The sequence below is a fragment of the Salvelinus namaycush genome, chromosome 5 (genome assembly GCF_016432855.1).
Source record: "Salvelinus namaycush isolate Seneca chromosome 5, SaNama_1.0, whole genome shotgun sequence".
Classification (NCBI taxonomy): Eukaryota; Metazoa; Chordata; class Actinopteri; order Salmoniformes; family Salmonidae; genus Salvelinus; species Salvelinus namaycush.
Genome location: NC_052311.1, coordinates 28480007 through 28488758, shown reverse-complemented (window position 1 = coordinate 28488758; position 8752 = coordinate 28480007).

Below are 8752 nucleotides of genomic sequence, written 5' to 3'. Positions count from 1 at the left end.
TCCAGCCCAATCGTCTAGTCTGGGCAGAGCAACAGCTAAATGGAACCTTGTGCGTTTTTTTTGGATTGTAGCAATTCTGATTCAAAAGAAACACAGTCGCTATTAACAAGTGATATTTTTATGTTTCTTTTTGACACAAATACTAATTTGAGTGACTTTGTTGGCTTTGAGACTGCTAATGTTTTCCGCTATTGAAGATTGGTACTTTTCTATTTTTTACATCTTAGCTAGGAAGCTAATGATATCCCTTGAATTCAATTGTTATTTTACAACAATTAAGCATGGTTCATATTAAATGGTTTAAAACGAACTCATATCCTACCACCACTGTTCAAGATATATTGTTGGTGAACATTGACTCACATTTATTTAAATATAATACACAGTATCACATATTTCTATTGGTATTAGTAAAACAAGAATAATTTCAGTGAATTCAGATTACTTTCGTTAAAGCTTTTACCTGTTGATTCGATTTTCTTGTAAGTATTCCTATGCATGAAAATGTACCCCTTTTCGCCAAAGAAAAATTGAACGGTCAAATGACAAGTCTTTCGCTCATCACAAATTGATGAATCACTTTGTTGAACCCAACACTTTTGTTCAAGAACTCATATGGAGGAGAGACCTATAGGAAGGCATTTTGCTAGCAATTATGTACATACATAATATGTCTATGGTTGCTAGCCTAGTGCTGTCTCTATGTCTCTGGAACATAGTCAATAGTCCAGCTACTTTGTCAAATGCTGTGTCAAATGACATGTCCAATAAAGGAATTGATATTTGTCTCTTAATAAAGGACTGTCTCTCTTTACATCCAGTGACAACAAAGGCTTATGTTTATCTGTGAGTCTATTTTGCACTTGGATTTTATAACAGTATTCTGTTGAATTACTATATTAGATAAGTATTCGTATGAGTATTAACATTACCACTGGATCCTTCTTGTAATGTAAATGTATTTGATTAATATATAAGTGGTGCTACCTTCAGTAATGATGAGTAGATAAAGGGAAGTTTTAGTCAGATGAGCAGTTGTTCAGTTGGTCTTTAACATTCACAATACTTATGTAAAACAAGATGAGATAAATAAAAAAATGTACAGGCGGATCTCCGAGCTATGTGTTCATTGTGTATCGTTTTAATTAAGTTCAAGTTCAAGTCAGCAGTTATTTACAAAACATTCCAAACATAAAATGTGTAAAAAGAAGAATGAACGCTTGGATTTGCATTCCGTTTATTGCAAATTTAGAGTACCTGAACTTGGATCCTTGAAGTGAATGAGCCTACTACACACAATTATGTATATAAATCATTACCTTCACATCATCAGTTTATGCATGTAGGAAGGAAAGCGAACTGGCAGATGAGTTGAGTTTGAAGTGGAGGAAGTATAGGGCTTAGCGTGTCTCTCGAGGAGGCTAAAAAGAGATTTTGGCTTAGAAAATATTAATATTTTCAGGAATCGGGTAATAGGCTATGTGAGGTGAGTTTTAGGGAAAGAGAGAGGAGGTTGAAAAGACTAAGGGATTTGAATCTGTTGAAGCTCGCAATAACAAGGGAGAGGGTATGTCGAGGAAGATTGGTGTCAAGTTCAAACAGAGTGAGCCGGACGCCAGTTCAAGTTCTGGAGGTGAAATGGAAGGGGTAGAAGGTGTTGTGAGGAGCTCGGAGCCCGAGCCTTGCATTGATGGACATGGTTATGATAAAGATAAGTTTGGTCCAGTAGGAGTGACATTTTTGGAGAAAGTGGATCCTTGCCTTTTATGTGGATCCATTTGTGGTTTAAGGGCGGTTGGGAAAGGAGTTGGGTGCAATTGAATCAGTGAAGGTAACCTGTAGTGGACTTGTGATATTTGTTTGTGTTTCTTCTGACCAGAGGGAGCAGGTGCTCCGTGTCACACAACTTGGGTCAAGATCTGTTTCTTGCTTTGCTCTTAGGAACAGGGCACCATTGAAAGGAATGATTTCTTAAATAAATATGCATATGTATGCAGCATGGTTACCTGCATACGCACAAGTATATAATTCCCACTGGACTTTGTTTCCCTAGCATCATAAAAGTAGCTTCTTACCCCAGATTCTTACACACACACACACACACACACACACACACACACACACACACACACACACACACACACACACACACACACACACACACACACACACACACACACACACACACACACACACACAGTCACGCCCTGACCTTAGTTCCTTTTTTATGTCTCTATTTTGGTTTGGTCAGGGCGTGAGTTGGGGTGGGCATTCTATGTTTTTGTTCTATGTTTTCTATTTCTATGTGTTTGGCCGGGTGTGGTTCTCAATCAGAGGCAGCTGTCTATCGTTGTCTCTGATTGAGAACCAAACTTAGGTAGCCTTTTCCCACCTGTGTTTTGTGGGTAGTTGTTTTCTGTTTTGTGTTGCTGCACCTTACAGGACTGTTTCGTTTTCATTCATTCTCTTTGTTATTTTTGTTTAGTGTTCTGTTTTAATAAAAATATAACATGAACACTTACCACGCTACACTTTGGTCCGATGATTCCTCAACTTCAGATGACGAACGTTACACACACACACACACACACAGGGAGGACTACTAATCGCACACGCAAATGCAAACACACAAAATCATAAAGATAATTAAACAATATTATGCATGTCTTAAAAGTACATAATAAAATTACACACGTTTTGGATTAATTTACACAGACTTTAATAGCTTTATTTACAGATGAATTATTTCCCCCCCAAAATTCTCTGTTGGCGTAGTTCAGTGGATGCCATATGTTTCAAACTTTTACATTTTTAACTTCCAATCCCAATTTGCTTGAGTAACGTTATCGGTGAACGATGAGATGAGCGTTTTCCGCTTTTTGTTTTCTTTCTTTCAAAAAACGGGATTCCAAATGTCTTCCTGTAGGAGGCCAGAACCAAATAAAAAGGGGGAGGAAAGAGTGATTATGAATCATGAGGGGAGTGGGGCTACCTGCTGATGGAGTGGGCTGGGGAGGGGGGTTTGGGAAGGTAAAACTGTTAAGACAGGTGACATGATGGGCATGACATGGATGTGGCTACTGCAAAGAAACATCAGTAATGTTTCCTAGCAAGTGCCAAAAAGGTCGAGTGAAGAAAATGGCTCTGTTCAAACAATCTAACATTGCTTCCTTACTCTCTTCAAGGTCATAGCTGATTTAAAATGATTGTACAGTTAAATAGGATGCCAGTGGAGAATGTTTGGACAAAGCTAGCGAGTGAATGGGGTCCAGCATGCGCACAGAGGAAGGGCACTTGGTTCAAGTCATTTGATTGAGGTATGTGAAATGGAAGGGTATAGTGCCAATGTGAAGATGGCAGGCAAGCTGGAGCGTGGTACAGAGCAGAGACGATGGTGATTATGACTAAGGGGAGAAGTGCCAGGAGGTTGAGAGTGGGTATTCAACAGGTGTGGAGGTGAGGAGTCAGAGGAACAGAGGAGGGCTTCAGATGGAGGGAGACTGAAGGAGAGGGTGTGTATAGAGGAGTCAGATCGGGGCCGGGTGAGGTGGTGTGATGGGTGGTTTGGGACCAGAGTGCCGTTGAGACTCAGTTACTGAGCAGTAGCTATGTCGCAGTCGCCACGTCCCAGGATTTCGACGACAACGCCACTATTACTGCATTCTGTGGAGACGGGACAAACAGTAGAGATGGAAGTTTATAACACAGTCATAACTATGCTACAGTATTCAAACACAAAACAGATCCATTGGTGAACCATAATAAAATGTAAATGAGTTATGAAGGTATCGAGCGCTGAGACAGCATTAGAGCTTGTCACGTGGGGCCCACTGACTTTGTTGAAGCCTATGCCACAGAGTTTGTCTATTTTGTGGGTGTACTCTGGACTGGAGGAGGGGGCGCTGGCGTACAGTACCAGTCAAAAGTTTGGACACACCTACTCATTCCAGGGTTTTTCTTTTTTTAACAAAATGATGAAATAACACATATGGAATCAAGTAGTAACCAAAAAAGTGTTAAACAAATCAACATATATTTTATATTTGAGATTCTTCACAATTTGCCTTGATGACAGCTATGGTAGAAAAATTACATTATTATGTTTTAATACTGTTTATGCATCAAATAAGATTTGATGAGCACTCACTCATCTGTGTCTGTGGAGCTGAGTTGGGCCTCTGGGGCTTGGCGCTAGCAATAGATTTATAATGGCTTGGTGACAACCTACAGTCTGCATTCCATAGAATGAGTTGGTATTTGTATACGGTGAGATACCAGGGAGGAGATGTCTCTGGTGTGGACGACTGATGGGAGGAACCTTGTCTTCGGGGCTCTATACAATTGGAACAGTCTTCACAGTAAATGTTATCTGGCTGGGGGATACTCCTTTCTCACATATAAATTCTAACCTTTTGACTTATTCCAGACATCTGTTGTTTGTCACGTATTCAGGAGGATGTGTCTTAACTATAAAGTACTGTGGCTCAGTTCTGCTTGTTGAGCTCTTGTTATCACACTTCAGACTGTTGGATTGACCAGCTTCATTATTGCAATTATTAATCGATATTAAATAAAGATTATTGTTTGAAGAAATGACAAAGTCTCTTTCAGTTGATTAGAATGTTCCACAACACAGTTTGGCACACTCTTGGCATTCTCTCAACCAGCTTAATTAAGTAGTCACCTGGAATGCATTTCAATTAACATGTGCACCTTGTTAAAAGTTAATTTGTGGAATTTCTTTCATTCTTAATGTGTTTGAGGCAATCAGTTGTGTTGTGACAAGGTAGGGGTGGTAAACAGAAGATAACCCTATTTGGTAAAAGACCAAGTCCATATTATGGCAAGAACAGCTCAAATAAGCAAAGAGAAATGACAGTCCATCATTAATTTAAGACATGAATGTGAGTCAATCCGGAAAATGTTAAGAACTTTTCAAATGTATTCAAGTGCTGTCGCAAAAACCATCAAGCGCTATGATGAAACTGGCTCTCATGAGGACCGCCACAGGAAAGGAAGACCCAGAGTTACCTCTGCTGCAGAAGATGAGTTCATTAGAGTTATCAGACTCAGAAATTGCAGCCCAAATAAATGCTTCACAGAGTTCAAGTAACAGATACATCTCAACATCAACTGTTCATAGGAGACTGTGTGAATCAGGCCTTCATGGTCAAATTGCTGCAAAGAAACCACTACCAAAGAACACCAATAATAAGAAGAGACTTGCTTGGGCCAAGAAACACGAGCAATGTACATTAGACCGGTGGAAATTTGTCCTTTGGTCTGATGAGTCCAAATCTGAGATTTTTGGGTCCAACCAACGTGTCTTTGTGAGATGCAGAGTAGGTGAACGGATGATCTCTGCATGTGTGATTCCCACTGTGAAGCATGAAGGAGGTGGCGTGATGGTGTGGGGGTGCTTTGCTGGTGACACTGTCAGTGATTTATTTAGAATTCAAGGCACACTTAACCAGCATGGCTACCACAGCATTCTGCAGCGATATGGCATCCCATCTGGTTTGGGCTTAGTGGGACTATCATTTGTTTTCAACAGGACAATGACCCATAACACACCTCTAGGCTGTGTAAGGGCTAGTGAAACATAGGAGTCACTATCAGTCCTTCTGAGTTTTGAGTCGGAGTCTTTACCTGACAAGGTCATGTTAGGTTATATCAGTTATCTTGTTAGAGCTTTTGTGATGAATCCACTCCATTATTTCTTGTGCAACTTTTATGTTCATGTCGCATAAGTGTGTAGGAGGGAGATTCCAAGATGTGAAAAGTGTGCAGGAGGGCTGGGATAGAGGATTGTGTAGTGTTGGTGGATAATCTTGTTTGTGTCAACTGTAGGGGTGCACGTGTTGCTGGGGATCGGAAGTGTCCGATGAAAGAGAGGCAGTTTGAGGTGGCTAGAGTCCGATTAGAGCAGTAAGTGTGGTATGCTGAGGCAGTGAAGAAAGTAGAGGAGAATGAAGGATTCTGAGTCAAGGGTGAAGGATTCTGAGAGGATCCCTGTGAATAGTAGATCTGTTTCAGCACAGAGGGATAGGCCATCTGAGTGATATAATGCATTCGGAAAGTATTCAGACCCCTGGACTTTTTCCACATTTTGCTACGTTACAGCCTTATTCTAAACTATATTAAATTGTTTTTTCCCCCTCATCAATCTACACACAATACCCCATAATGACGAAGCAAAAACAGGTTTTTAGACATCTTTGCAAATGTATTCAAAATAAACTAAAACATCACATTTACAAAAGTATTCAGAAACTTTACTCAGTGCTTTGTTAAAGCACCTTTGGCAGTGATTACAGCCTCGAGTCTTCATGGGTTTGACGCTACAAGCTTGGCACACGTGTATTTGGGGCTTTCCCCAATTCTTCTCTGCAGATCCTCTCCAGCTCTGTCAGGTTGGATGGGGAGTGTCGCTGCACAGCTATTTTCAGGTATCTCCAGAGATGTTCGATCGGGTTCAAGTCTGAGCTTTGGATGAGCCACTCAAGGACATGTAAAGACTTGTCCTGCATTGTCTTGGCTGTGTGCTTAAGGTTGTTGGCCTGTTGGAAGGTGAACCTTCGCCCCAGTCTGATGTCCTGAGCACATTGGAGCAGGCTTTCATCAAGGATCTCTCTGTACTTTTCTCTGATCATCTTTCCCTCGATCCTTACTAGTCTCCCAGTCCCTGCCGCTGAAAAACATCTCCACAGAATGATGCTGCCACCACCATGCTTCACCGCACGGGTGGCGCCAGGTTTCATCCAGACGTGACTCTTGGCATTCCTGCCAAAGAGTTCAATCTTGGTTTCATCAGACCAGAGAATCTTTTTCTCATAGTCTGAGAGTCCTTTAGTTGCCTTTTGGCAAACTCCAAGCGGGCTGTCACGTGCCTTTTACTGAGGAGTTGCTTCCGTCTGGCCACTCTACCAAAAAGGCCTGATTGGTGGAGTGCTGCAGAGATAGTTGTCCTTCTGGAAGGTTCTCCCATCTCCACATAGGAACTCTGGGACTCTGTCAGAGTGACCATTGGGTTCTTGGTCAACTCCCTGACCAAGGCCCTTCACCAATTGCTCAGTTTGGCCGGGCGGCCAGCTCTAGGAAGAGTCTTGGTGGTTCCAAACTTCTTCCATTTAAGAATGATGGGGGCCACTGTGTTCTTGGGGACCTTCGATGCTGCAGAAATGTTTTGGTACCCTTCCCCAGATCTGTGCCTCGACAAAATCCTGTCTCGGAGTTCTATGGACAATTCCTTCGACCTCATGTTTTGTTTTTTCCTCTGACATGCACTGTCAACTGTGGGCCCTTATATAGACAGGTGTGCCCCTTTCCAAATCATGTCCAATCAATTGAATTTACCACAGGTGGACTCCAATCAAGTTGTAGAAACATCTCAAGGATGATCAATGGAAACAGGATGCACCTGAGCTCAATTTCAAGTCTCATAGCAAAGGGTATGAATACTTATGTAAATAAGGTATTTTTGTTTTGTTTTTTTCCACCTGTTTTTGCTTTGTCATAATGGGGTATTGTGTGTAGATTGATGAGGAAATGTTTTTATTTAATCAATTTTAGAATAAGGCTGTAACGTAACAAAATGTGGAAAAAGTCAAGGGGTCTGAATACTTTCCGAATGCACTGTATATGCTTCAGTAAGGTTGGCTTCTTAATGTTCAAAGCAATGGTTATCAACTGCACCGCTGAAATGGAAAGTAAATCACAGAAAATAGATGTTGTGGTGGCAGCTGCAGAGAAGTGCTTGGGGGTACGATATTTGACTTCAGAAGAGTTATAGCATGTGTTGAGTGGTAGTGTCCCGTCCTCTCAGGTGTTGGCCTGGGGTAGGATCAGATCGGGTTAAAGTAGTGGAATAAGGTGATCGGTTATAATGAGTATAGGGTTCGTTGGTAGGGTAATTCAAGTATATGTATATATTAAAAATATTAAAAATTCCCAGTTCCCCTTTCCCATTTTTTTTAATCACAAAGTGTATTGGATCTATATACTATAGTTCAGTTGGGGGATCGGTAATGCAAATATTGGATGCCAAACGCCATTAAACCTACCTGAAGAAGAAGAAGATCAGTTTATGTAGTCCTGCTGAGAGTGCATTGGATTACATACTGTGGAAACGGTGAGGGTGACCAGAAGTGGTCTTGTGATAATTGTTGGTGTTTCTGCCGGTCAGAGGGAGAAGGCTTTAAAGGAAAGGGCGCCATTGAAAGGAGTGATTACTGGGGTAGCAGTAAATGTAAAAGTTGACCAACTGAAGGGTAAGATTCTCTGTGTTTGTGATGCTCGTCGTTTGGTGCGACACAGACAGGGTGGCGTGAGTGGTGAAACAGAAGAGTCATTGTCTGTTCTTTTGAGTTTTGATGTTGAGTCTTTTCCCGACAAAGTCTTTTGCCGAATACATTACGTTGTTACAGGTGTCAAGCTTATGGGCATGTGGCAGCAGTGTGTAGGAGGGAGGTTCCTAGGTGTGAGAAGTGTGCAGAAGGGCATGAGACAAAGGAATGTGTAGCATTGGGGAAAGTAGTGGTATGTGTTAATTGTAGGGGTGCCCATGGGGCTGGGGATCAGAAATGTCCTGTGGGAGAGAGGCAGGTTGAAGTTTCCAGGGTTAGAGTAGTGCAGAAGTCGGCATATGCTGAGGCAGTGAAGAAAGTAAAGGAAGATGGGTAAAGGGGGTGGGATCCTGAGAGGAGTTGTTTGTGTAGTAGATCTGTACCAGTACCGAGGGATAGGCCAACAA